The 13,343-nt window shown below is 42.7% G+C and overlaps 1 long non-coding RNA gene across 1 annotated transcript; it reads left to right on the top strand.

Annotated features, from left to right (window-relative positions):
• The first annotated feature begins 2,072 nt into the window (after nt 1-2,072).
• Nucleotides 2,073-12,581, top strand: LOC128081586 (uncharacterized). The gene is made up of 3 exons (XR_008207273.1): nt 2,073-2,283; nt 2,521-2,600; nt 12,252-12,581. It is a non-coding gene; the product is annotated as an uncharacterized LOC128081586 (long non-coding RNA).
• The last annotated feature ends 762 nt before the right edge of the window (nt 12,582-13,343 follow it).

Genomic DNA, 13,343 nt, shown 5'->3' with positions numbered 1-13,343 from the left:
TCAATTTGCTTAATTATCAGCTCAGCCCAAACGCTGGCCAGGTGCAAGCCAACCCAGGCAACAATAGGCTCTCACACCACCTCAGCGTGGGGCTTCTTGCACCTGGATGCCATTGCCTGGGGACGGGTGGGAGGGGAAAAGTCTCTGTCCAGGGCAGCAGTGTTAAGTGAATTGCTTAATTCCCCCAGCTTCACCTCGTTATTTTAACATGAATGACAAAGGAGCACTTTTTTTTTAGAGCCAGTTTTACTCTGGTATGGTGTAGAAGCTGTCTTGGGCTGCCCCAGCTGTGAGTTGTGGCCTCTGGTGAGCATTATCTTACTGTAAGATCTGCTACTCTTGCATTATGGCATGTACTGATCAATTTGTGAAGGAAAATGGAAGTCTCTGACACCCGTGTGGCCTTTGAGTTAGCTGTTTCCTTTGAGTTCCTTAACAGGAGTCAACAAAAGATGTGAGAGTGGAAGAGGTCTTCCCTAGCCTCTCTGTTATTTTCATTATTGGAGCAACTATTGCTACTGTCAATATATACAGAATATCACGTTGTATAGAATCAGAGACTGGCTCAGGTCAGAAAGGACAATAAAGCTCACACAGCCCCACCCCCCTGCCCTGAGCTGGGTGTCTCCCCATCCCCCCACCAGATCAGGCTGCCCAGAATATCATCCAGCCTGGCCTTGGGCACCTCCAGGGATGGGGCACCCACAACATCTTTGGGCAACCAAAGATAAGAGTCTGGATGGTCTGGATTGGCCTGAAACAATGTGCCTCCACAGTCTTGCTTGAAGCATGTTGCTCTCTTGTTTGTTTAGACCTAAAACAAAAAGAAACTCGCCCAGAACAACTGTAGCACGGGAGGCTGGGATAACTGTGGGTCACCTGTGCTTTCTTTCAAGGGCTGAGAACATTCTCCCCTCAACTACTTTAGGAAGCCTTTGACGAGAATTGCTTCTTTGCTGTTGAACAGTGGTGGGTGTGGGCTGTCTACAACTATTGCAAAATATGGGAGCATCCTTCTAGCAGCTAGGAGGAAATGCAGGGCTGAACGCTGTCCTTGTAGCCTGATGAGGATTATTAATCCCAGCTTTGTGTTTTCTTTGAAGACTGGTGCTGTTTCGGTGGAATGAAAGTTGGCCAGCATAACCGCCCCTGGAAGTGTGGTAACAGACAGCCTGAGGCTATACATTTCTTAAACTGTTCCAACTCAGCTGACAACAGTGTGTTAGTCTGTGGCTTCTGTGCTAATTAGGCTATGTCATCAATGTAAGCAAGTATGATTTCAGAGTGTATACGTTAATTGCCAGCTGAGGATATTGCTGTTTGACTGTAATAGTGTTCACAGGGCAAATTTGCATTGGAGGGTAGAGGCAGCATGCTGGGTTGGTTGCTGCCAGGGTTTGTCTAGAGATGTGTGAATACCAAGAGGCATTCATGCCAGTGTTTTTGTTGAAAAAGAACTGAGGGGCAGAATAGAACTTAATTGTGTCTGATGTATGGCCTCTTGGGTGGGTGAAAGAAGAAGGCACACTTCAACACTTTGATTACAGTGTGTGAAGTACTATCTAGTAAGGAGGGGATAAAAAGGCACTGGCTGGGACCAGACAGTAAGGCAAATTGGTTTGAACTGATTTTAAATCAGTTAATTACACTGTTTATATGTTTTTCAGAATTATGCATTAATTTTAAATAGCTTATTTTGTGGCACTAGTTTTTTTCTGTTGGTGTTGTTTTTCTTCATTTGAGATTCAGTCTTTCAAGGTTGGCTTGCACAAAGTACATGAACTCACAAGGCTTTCTTCTGGAATCAACAGTTCAGGTGCTTTTAGGAGCAGCAGAATAAGAAACCCTTAAAGATTGCTGCATGTGCATGAGAGTAGCCTGCTAGAATAATCAATATCAATAGAAGATTCTGAGTATATTCTGTAGATAGTACTGAAGGACTCAGTGCCTTTGTCGGATTTCTCTTCCTTGATGTCCCTGGGACTCATCAATTTCCATACCACAGCCCCAGAGCAACAGAAAAGGCAAGCCCATTGCCCCCAGCACTTCCTAAATCTGTCCGCAGACTGCAGACCAAGACCAAGAGCTATGCTGAGATCATGTAGTTTTTTTGTCAGATTAACAGCTGATTGCTGGCATTGTCTGCTGTGCCACCTTTAGAACCATTCAAAGGATGCTCTAAGTGCAGGACTGAGTAACCTGGACTGAGGTTTTAAAACCAAATAAAACCAAAACCTCTCAAGGCGAGGAGAACTGGCCCCCAAGGCAGCACAGCTGTGTTGAGTAAGTTGGATGTCAGTGGTGCCGTGGGCTGTGTGATACCAGCATTGGGCTCATTTCTACAGGGTTAGGCTTTATTTAATTATTCCTATGGGAGATTTATAGAATCTTGCTAGGCCTTTTGGGTATAGATATTGACTTACAGATCATTCCTTTCTTTGCTCATGACAAGCAATTTGTGATTCCTTCCTTCCTGACTTTTTTTTTTTTTTTTTTTTAATTTCTTTTATTTTATTTCAGTTTTTAAAGGCAGTGTAAACAAGTGCAAGTGCCTGGGGAGTTGCTGAGGTTACCCGAGTGACAGTTTGAGCACTGCAAAGGTAAGATCTCCTTAGCAGCAGCAAATGGCTTTGTGTACAGCTGCCGTGTACATACTGGTCATCACCTTGCAGATGCTCTAATAACTCTGGGAGCATTGTGGGATGACTAGATTCTGACATTTCTTTTCATATTATCTACTGTCAAACAGAACAGAATGCTCAGAAAAGCTGCTGATCTGCTCAAGTTGTGTTCTACAGGAACATTTTCTGCAGCCTCTTTTTTTCTTTTTTTCAGATCCTCATCTCTTTATAATTTAGCCTGTGATGCTTTATTTATGGGAAGCACAGATGCTTCCCAAGACCCATCTTGGGTAGGGGCTATCATTTGCAGGTCCCCAAAGTGGCTCTCCAGTTTGTCTCCTTTGTGAGATAGGGTGCTGAAGGGAGTGATGAGTGAATCATTTCCGTGGCTTTTGTCAGGATTTTGAGTTCCCAGATGGAAAGATGACCAGGTTAGAAGAGAACTACTTAAAATACTTATTAAAAAGAGTGAGAGGGGAAAAAAAAGTAAAAAGATGTATGTGAAGGAAAGCAAGCGTGTTAAGTGGTTGTCTGCTTTTTTTTTTCTGGTGTAAGATACTGTGAAAAAGGAACAAGACGCTCAAGTTTCTCCCCTATTCACTTGCTTGCTGCTTGTGTTTTCTGAACACCTCCTCCTCAATTCTACATATTTTTTTTTTTTAGAGGAAAATGTACAGGTGCAGATGGACTCTAATTTTTGTTGTTGTTACTGTTTATATTTGGAAATGAATTATATGTTAAAAAAAAGAGCTTGTTTAACCCTATGTGCTCATATATTCCTGTTACAGCTCTTGTAAGTCACCACTTGTTCCTTCTTCAGAAGGCTTCTTGTCTAGATCTGAATTCTGAAATCAACTTCATTCATCTCTCCACGTTGAAACAGTGGCTTGGGGTGGCTGAGAATTGTCAGACTGTGAGCTGGCACTGCTGAAATGCAATGGTTAAAAAAAAAATGATTTGCCTCTCCAGTCTGATCAGCACGAGCAATCAGTGTTCATGGGAGAACACGTTTCAACACTGAGATTTCTTGCTGAAGATCTGTAAACTGCTTGGGGAAGTAAGTTAACAATGAAGTAATCTAATGATTAAGTGTAATAGCATGACATTAGCAAATAGTAATACCTTGACATCAGTAGTAGAAAAGATGATTGATTTGTAGGGCTGTTATGTATGACTAATCTAAGGGTATGTCAAAATAATGTTTTTTGGCAGGAAAAACCACAGAGATCCGTGGTTCATGGTAGCACTAAAGAGATAATGTTCACTGCAGAAACTGCATGAGACAATAAATAGCTTTTGCGGAGTATTCAATGAGGAAATGAAGCTATACACAAATACAACTCTTCCTGGAGGACAAATGTGATCAAAACGAATACATTTCAACTTAAAATGCTTTTCTGTGTTCAAGTACTCTGAGATTGCAGGGTCTGAGAGCATTGTGGATAGTTCAGATCGCACTGCAGACAGATTAGAAACAAGGTTGTGAAGGGTTACGGTGTGGAGAAAGCAGGTGACATTTCATAGGCTTTGTCCAGCTGGGGGTTGGTACACTAGCTGGTACACAGCCTAGTGGCTGAGTTAATAGCTAAGGTGAATAAGTGCCTATCCATGTCCTTTGCCTCTGTTTATAAACTGCTTGTCATCTCCTGCCTCTTGCCGCAAGCTAGTATGATAGCTGGGATCAGTTAGCATTATTATAAATTAGCTTTTTGGACTTTGTAATGTGTTGAGTAATTCTTGTTGCTTTTTCCCCCCATTTTTCTTTTGCCACCAATAGCTTTTGTCAGTAAGCAGGCAAGTTTGGGATTTCCTCTTTTTGTCAGTTCAGGTTCATATGACATGGCTTTTACACTTGATATTTCTACACATAGTCCTGGTTATACAGCTTCTGTGTATTTACACAGAGTTGAGCTGATTGTTGTAATTTGAAGGAAGGCAACTGAAATAGTTGAATTTTAAAGGTGAATTACTTTGCTTTGGAAGATAGCTTTCTATTTTGCTCTTTGAAACCAAGACTCTTTTTTTTTAAGGTATCTCAGTACCTTTAAAAAAGAACTAACACTGAATGTTTAGCTTTCTGGTATTACAGTTTGCACGTAGCTAATCTACTGATCTCAAATTAATAAAAAATCAATAGTTAACTATGTGTGTGTGAGTGGGTTATCCTACATGTTGATGTAGATATTCTGCATAGGATATTTAACATTTATTTACCGTAGGGATTTTTGAGCTATTTCTACTGCCTTTAAGCTTTGTGTGGCTGTATGGTCTCATGTCACATTCATCACTGGCAGCACCTTGTCTGAGTTTGCAGTCAGCTAGATAACTTGGTTAATGCAGCAACAGAGCTTTCAGAAACCTTTTCTTTGGGAGGGGAGAATTCTGAGTGCTGGAGGAATTGCTATCATTAGGTTGCCCCTCTGAGGCCTTGGGCTGGCTGCTTTGGTGCTCTTTTGATAACTGACACTACGTTACTCTCCATATCTACTTATCTGTACATTGGTAGCTAATAGCTGAAGGATTTCCCTCTCACCACATCTTCTTACTTCCCCAAGAGATGAATAATAGAGATTTTGGGATATGGTCTTGAAACTGCTAAAGCATGGGAAGGATGTACATGCAGCCTGTGCTCAGTCAAAGATTAATATGCAAGCCAGCATTCAGTGAAATGAAGGAGCTATTCACTAATTTGGAAGTGGTTTGGAAGCAAAGGGCAGAAAGGTTGGTTGCAAAGCATGTGAGTAGACATTTTGGTAGCATTCTGGTTATAGAAAGGCCATTTGCTTCATCTTTGTGTTTCTGTTTCCTCTCAGAGAGAGGCACTTTCCTGTTTTATTTTATAGCAGTTGCTGCTTCCTTTGCGCTGATGTTAATGTGATATTGGCCATAGAGCAATCGTGTGTGTTTACCCTGCTTCCTGACGTGTGCATGTTCACAAAGGTTTTTATTGCTGGCTGTGTTTGGCTTCCTTTCAAGAAGGACACCCAGAATGCTCTACAGGCTTCTGCTTAAGGAATATGCGCTTTTGAAGTCTTGGGTTTTTTTCCTTCTCCTTTCTGGCCCTGCTGACATTCTTTTCATATAAAACAATGTCCTCTTTGGACCTCAGGTGTTTCAACTGCTGTCAATTACCACTTCTTCATGTTTTTGTTTTTTTTTTTTTCCCCCCTCAATTTTTATTTAATGCAAGTAGGTTCTGTGGTGTCAACAAAACCTGCAATTTTATTTAATCTTTGCTGATGTAATGTTTCTCTTCCCCATGTTGCCAACTATGCCTGCTTTGCTGCCTTCATCCCTTGTCCGAATTTGACACTCTCGTAATTCAATCTTCCAGTCAATGTCTTGCTTTAATCACGCCTCAAGCATGCCAATTGCATTACACTTCTCCCTTTGCACATGTGCTTCTAATTTACCACACTGTCACATACCAGCTCTGAGTGTTGCTATGGATCATGTGTATGGTTTAGTCTTCCCTTGAATGCTGCCTGGAGAGGGAAGCAGCATGGAGTTCTTCATCCATCCTCCCTCTGTTACCAGTGTGGATGCTTCCTAGGGAATTAAGGAGTTTATATGACCAAAGTTACCAGTAACCTTTACTGAGGAAAACACTCATCTAGTAGGAGTCATTAAAAACAGGATAATCCATGCTATGTTGTTTGGGCACAAATACATTATCTTATGTTGAAAGTTGAATATTTTTAGTACTTCTGCAATTGTGCTCAGTATCTTGTCTGAGTGCTTGCATTATTTGGCTGCCACAAAACTGGCCATGCCCACTGGCTACTGCTGTACAACTGACTTTTGCTAAGCTGAAGGAGAGCGCAAAAGATGGGACTGCCTCGTCTGCCCTTATTTGCAGCACCAGTTGTTAACTGTGCTACACGAGGAACAAAACTGAGTTCTCAGGGATTTCTTTGCAGCAGCTGGGATCTTTGGTGTCAGAGTGAACTACGAGAGGTATTTAAAGAAGGCTTCAGTGTGAGTTCATCTTTTAAGTCTCGAAGGTAATCTCCTACTGTCATGTGCTCTCATGACTTTTACAGGACTGCCAGTTTCAGATAAATCTCACAGAGCTGCAGTAATGAATAACAAAGGTTGCTGGGTAGGAATGCAGACTTTGTGGTTGCATAAGCCTTGTTTCTGCAGGGAAACAAGCCCAAAATTAAATGCCTCCCTGTATGGGAGGACATATTAAAAATATTTCCAGGAGGAATCTACAGTCTTCCTAACGGTGACATTTTCAATGTTGTTCAAACCATTTAAAAGCCATTTCTGTAACCACCAGCTATACAGCTGTGGCTTACTAGCTGGCATTTTGGGATAGCATGGCTGTTCTAGCTGTTGTGAGATTGTTTCATTATCGCAGCACTGTTATCAGTCCTTGACAGCCTCCAGACTGATCCAGACTCTGTGGAAGTGTGACTTTCTGAGCTATAGACGATAGTTTGGGGAAGCAGAGGCTTAAATAGGTATTGCAGTTCAATCAGTGTGACTATAAATGATTTTAACAGGTTCCTTGAGGTCACTCCAGTTTCCAGGAGCTAGAAATTGAAGAGGGTGATTCAGAAGGAGTTCAGGATGTGGTGATGAAGGACACAAATCCACTGGGATATATAGTAAACAGCTGCTTGCTGTATTCTTCATGAGTGATAACGTGTAGGCTGCTCCAGAAGTAATGCCTCCGATTTATTTCCAGGGAAATAGCAGCAGACACAAAAGGCAAAATACTATTTCATAGGGCAAATTCTCAGCTACAAAGCATGCTTCTTCAACACAGTCACCACCAGTAGCTGTGCAGTCTTACCAGTGATGAATAGGAGGCTGCAAGCTGCGCTCCTCAAAGGCTACACCTGCACAGGTGATGCATTGTCACCACTGATGAAACACACAGCTATGCTCATATTCACTGTTTGGTCTCCATCAATGTTCAGCAAGTGATAGTGACTGCCAATGACTGCCATTTTTTTCTGCAGGGAGGAGTTCATGAACACTTCCAGCTCAGTGGCCATTTTGCCAGCCTTCCCCTCTGCTGCTGCCTGTTGTACAGCAGAAGGGTGTAATGGGATACATGGGATAGTTCAGCCTCTGCTGCCATCCCACCAACATTTGCCTTTAATCTCTTGAGCCAATATAATCAAATAGGCAGCATTACTTTTGGAGCAACCCCTTTACTTTCAGAGCAGAATTAGTGGGATTTGTGCCTTGTTTTTGTGCAGCTAGGAGGTCACTGTACCCCATTGGCAGCTATTGCTGGTCTTAGTGAGGACTCAGGGGTTCCTCAGTTGCCTGAGCCCCTCCCCAGCACTGAGACCTGAGGTCCAGAGGGGACCCTATTTAAGGGTTGTCAGTGGTGGTGTGGGTCTTGTTGGAGATCGCTGCCTACCTGAGGCCTTCCAAAGGTAAGCAGCTTTTTCCCTTTATTTCTTTATCTGTGGCTGCTCCATTTGGGCTCCTTCTCATTTGCTGTAGCCAAAGACTTTTCCACCTTGCTATTATCATATTGTAGTCTTAGGTGCCTTTTTCTTGAGACCTCAGTGAAGAAGAGGTGAGAGGTTTTGGGGAAGGATAAGGATGGGGGATGTGGAAGGAGGGGTTCCGGAGAGCAGCAGCTGTCCTAGGGGCTCTCTGGCAGATGGTGACTTCAATGCCGAGATGGAAATGGAGAGCCCTGCTGTGGCACAAACAGATTTAGTGATGTCTCCAGGCAAGCATATCATGATGTTATAGTGCTTGCCTGTGCTTGATGGAGATGGATCCACCTCCTTTGGTTTGTTCTCTGGAGGTAGGTCCACCTTCACAGGCTCAGCATTGCTGTTTGGGGGGTCTACGTCCATTGGCTTGGGCTCACTGCTGCTCCCCAGAAGCCTCCGCTTCTTTGCTGGAGGAGGATTCATTGTCCTCCTTGGAAGTTCCTACAGTGGGAGGGAAGGATCTGTCTGTTGAGCTCTGTGTGTCAGATGCGTGCTTCCTCGACAGAAGTTGGTCAGCGACTGGTGTTCTGTTGTCAGGGTCCCTGTTTCTATAGCCGTCAGCAGGGAGGTGGCTCAGGACATCATAAGGCCATGGCAGTGGGACCCTAAGAATGTCCCATGACAACCAAAACATGGCTGTGTTGGGTGAGGGGAGGCTATGGCCTGACATTGTCCTACTTGTTGCAGGTCCTTTTAAGATTTTAAGGTCCTTTCTCTGGAATGTTTTCACTGTTGATTCCAATAAAGATCTGGCAGTTGTATGAAGTGAATTTGTGGGTGATGCTAAGCTGGGAGGAGTGTTGACTCTGTTGAGGGTAGAGACCTTGTTCTGAGATCTGGACGAACATGGGGATGTTCCTCATCTGCATAAAGAAGAGCAAGAGCTGGGCTCTGTGCCAGGGATGGGGTGACCCTGACTCTGTGTGCTGTCTGTGGGAGGTAGGCTGGAGAGCATCCTTGCTAAAAGGCATCTGGGCATTCTGGTTGGTGGCAAATTGAATCTGAGCTGGCACTGTTCCTTGCTAAAATGCACCACCTCACTGTGCTCATATCCATTGTTTGGCCTTATCATTGTTCCACAAGTGTTGATGAATTTTGCATAGAGGAATTCCATAGAGGAATTCAATTATACACCTTTACTTCTGAAGCACTTCCATGTCAGATGCCATTTTGTTTGCCCTTTTGCTGCCTTCTGTCAAACAGCCACAAACGTAGTTTAACACTGGGAGGTTCAACCTCTCCTGCCATCTTGCCAACATCCTCCTTTGATATGCTGTGCAGAGATTTGTTGTTCTTCTCTTTGCTCTGGTGGTTTACAGGTTCTGGCTGCTACCTCAGCTTTCTTCAGAGTTGCGAGGTATTGAGTTTTCCTTGAAATACCATCCCATTACTGCTGATGGCAGTGGCACAGGGACCTTATAAGAACTATTCATTTTTTTCTTACTGTATTGGCACTTTCTTCTCTTTGTGCTTTAGATGTTGATTTATTTTTTTTTTTTTTCCTGGGGGCTATGCTTGTTAGGCTTAGAAGATTTCTCAGGTGTTAGAGTACGTGTATAGGAATACAGTTATGAAAAAGTATATTAGTTTTTAAGAGTGGATCTCTTTTATTGAACTAATAAATCTTGAAGTTTTGATAGCAAACAATACTGATTTATATGCAACCAGATTAAAGTTTGGAAATAGGAACACGGTTGCTGGCACATCTGGTTTTTGATGGTAAGCCACAGTGTTCAGCTTAGATAGTGGCAGGCTTATCTTTATGTTTGAAAGCAAATGCTGTGTTGCATTTACAGCTTAATACAAATAAGCAGAATTTTTTTTGTGTTTCAGTGAGTGTAATTGCTGGCAGATGTGAGTTTACGTTTGTGTTCCCAAGTTCCTCACCATTTACAGAGTTCCCCTGAAACCATGCTGCAGCACAAGCCTCTGTGGTTCAGGGACCACAGGGTGAAGGCTGCTCTTCTCTAACAGAAACGGACAACGGAGTCAAGAGTTGTGCTTAGAAGGGGCACTGCTCTAATACCCCTCATGCCTCGCAGTGCTGGCAGGCATCCTAGCTATTTCTAGAGGAAAAGATGCAGCTTTGACAGTTTCTTGTATATCTTCATCTTCCAGGAATTAGTCTGGTTTATTCTAGATGCCCTGCTAGTACATAGTAGTTCAGGATTACTGTCAAGTTTATAACCTGTCCTTGTGCTGTTCCTCAAACCCTTTATTGCTATGTGATGTTGCATCTCTCAGAAATGTGATGGTAGGAGTATCTCATCAGTTTCATTAAAACATTGCTCTGGAAATTTGATTTATTGTCTTGAACAAAGACTTTGATTCCCCACTGTGTATTTGATAAAAGAGAAGTCTGAATAAATCTGTATTTTCACACATCTAAGTGAAAGTGAAATGGCTGCTAGTTAATTTCTAAGGCAGTTAGTTGAAATCCTCTAAAATAGCACAATTTCTCCAGTGAAATGGTGTTCTGTGACCAGTCTGTAGAATCTGCTAAATGATTTGTCTTCATGTGGCTTTATAGTGTCTTGGCATGCAAGAAGACTTGCCAAGTGTTTACTGTATATCTAGAATCAGGAAGATAAATTGTTTTTTATTACTAGAGTGTCTGAATAAATGCTTAGAGTGCACAACTGACTGCAGGCTATTGAAGGAAAACTGTGTTGCTTCACCGTCCAGCAAGGCAGCACTTTATGTATCAGCATGCACAGATTTTTCTTTCTCATCTTGCATTTTCAGGAGGCCTGAAAATTCTGGTGCCCCAGCTGATAGATATCCTTGACTCTGAACAGAGCACGTAGCTCATTTCTGTAGCGTCTTCTCCTTACTCTACAGCTTCACCAGATGGAGTCATGTCAAAACCAAGTTGAGTCTCATTCCTTTAAAAAGAATCCCTGGAGTATAGCTGGAGAGAAATGGTCACCATTTGAATTTTCAGAGCAGTTCCTTGAGCAACAAATGTGCCAGAGTTCTTTAATAAAAACAAGATTAGTTGGATTTATGGCCCAGATTTTCAGGAGAGATGGTAATAGACATCTGTGTCAAACAAGAGAAGATCCATATGTATGGATCTCGTAGATAAATGTGCAAGCTAGAAAACTACTAAGAACAACTTATTTAATGTATAGATAGAGATGAAGTGGAATACTCTGAGCCTAGAGACAAATTGAATGCAGCTTTTATCAGAATAATATATCAGACTGGTTCTGAAAGCATGGAGGAATTGCTTGCATTTCTGTTATTGGCCCACAGTGATTCTCATAACCCAGAGAAACACAAGTATACTGTAATTGTATGGAGCAGATAATTTTATTCACTATGAACATCTATGTGCCTTACCTCGAGTGCTGTGTCCAGTTTTGGGCCCCTCGCTGCAAGAAAGATATTGAGGCCCTGGAACGTGTTCAAAGGAGGGCAACAAAGCTGGTGAGGGGTCTGGAACACAGGGCTGATGAGGAGAGGCTGAAGGAGCTGGGAATGTTCAGCCTGGAGAAGAGGAGGCTCAGGGGAGACCTCATTGCTCTCTATAACTTCCTGAAGGGAGGCTGTAGTGAGCTGGGGGTCGGTCTCTTCTCTTGTGTCATTAGTGATAGGACCAGGGGGAATGGTTTCAAGCTACGGCAGGGGAGATTCAGACTGGACATGAGGAAGTATTACTTTTCAGAAAGGGTGGTCAGGCACTGGAATGGATGCCCAGGGAGGTGGTGGAGTCACCGACCCTGGGGGTGTTCAAGGAAAGACTGGATGTTGTGTTGAGGGACATGGTTTAGTAGGAGCTATTGGGAATAGGTGAACGGTTGGACTGGGTGATCTTTTAGGTCTTTTCCAACCTTGGTGATTCTATGATTCTATGATTCTCCTACTCATATGCTGCTGCAGCTAAGCAGCTGGGTGTCAAGTACCAATCTGAACCAAGTTTTTGTGGTTGAATTGAATCCAGTAGGATGTGTTCGCATGCTACTGACCACAGTGGCTTTTTGCAGTGTGTGCTGCTACGTTTAGTGTGAAATGTGCTGCTATAAATGAAGTTATTTCTCAGTTCTTTTTGTAAGAATGTGGCATGCAAAGCTTAAAACTTCAACATCATTTAAAAAAAAAAAAAAAAAGAAAACAGAAAAACAGAACCATAACATGTGATGCTTTGCTTCCTTAGGTTGTTGGGGTTTTTTTGTACATGATCGTTGTTTCCCAGCTTTATTACACCACTTCCATTTGTGCTGCAAGATTGATGTTGGAAATTCTGTGTAAATACACTCCATCAAGAAGCCATTGTGTCACCTTGAGTTTGTTAAGATGTTCACTGCAACATAGCAAAATTGGCAAAGCCACCATGGAACAAACCTCCATGATTTATAAATTACAGATGTCAAGGCTTTAGGAAAGTTGGTGGAGTACTTTATGGGTCACCTTTATTTTTCCTACCGTGGATGCCTTGCCTCACATGTTTCCTTTATGTCAGTCTGTCCATATATTGCATATTATTGCCGTGAATAAAGAAGCCGCTGTGTGTTTAGCCGAGTAGAATATTAAATGTCGTTTGGGGGGCTTGCCTCAGAAGAGAGGAAGTGAAGAAGCACCAAATAAAATATGAACATTTGACAGGGGGTGCAAAGTTTGCTGGAAGGATTGCCTGTATGTAACTGACAACATAAAGACACCGGAGGTACGTTGCCTTGTGCAAGTGGCAGTACAAAATGTGCAGGATGGAACAGTGCTCGCGTGGAAAAGCCTGCTGTCTAAGTTGAGCAGGGCAGGAGGATGGAGGTGATGGTATTTACAGTGTGGAAATAGGAAGCTGAGGCCTGAAAGAGGCAGATGAATTAGCCAAATTTAAACAAAGTTTATAATCGGTGAGAAGCCTGGAAGCAGATTTCAGGCAGTGCACTGGGCAAAAGCTCATTCTCCTTCACTCCCGGTTAACACATCTTGGTTAATAACAGAACAAAGCACAACCTGATGCTTATATGTCTTCATGTGGATGTAAGGAAAAAGTCTTTTACAGTGAGGGTGGTGCCTAGAGATGTGGTTGATGCCCCATCCCTGGAAACTTTCAAGGCAAGGCTGGATCAAGACTTGGGCAACATGATCTAGCTGTTCACGTCTCTGTTCGTTGCAAGGGAGTTGGACTAGATGACCTTTAAAGGTCCCTCCCAGCTCTAAGAATTCATTCTTCTTAGAGCTTGAATAAACCAGAATTTAATACTTGGACCAAAGAAATTCATCCTGCAATGCTTAAAAATATTTC

Source organism: Tympanuchus pallidicinctus, unplaced genomic scaffold, assembly GCF_026119805.1.
Source record: "Tympanuchus pallidicinctus isolate F22 unplaced genomic scaffold, pur_lepc_1.0 scaffold21, whole genome shotgun sequence".
Taxonomy (NCBI): domain Eukaryota; kingdom Metazoa; phylum Chordata; class Aves; order Galliformes; family Phasianidae; genus Tympanuchus; species Tympanuchus pallidicinctus.
The sequence above is the reverse complement of the archived record's forward strand: the minus strand, read 5'-3'. Positions and strand labels throughout refer to the sequence as shown.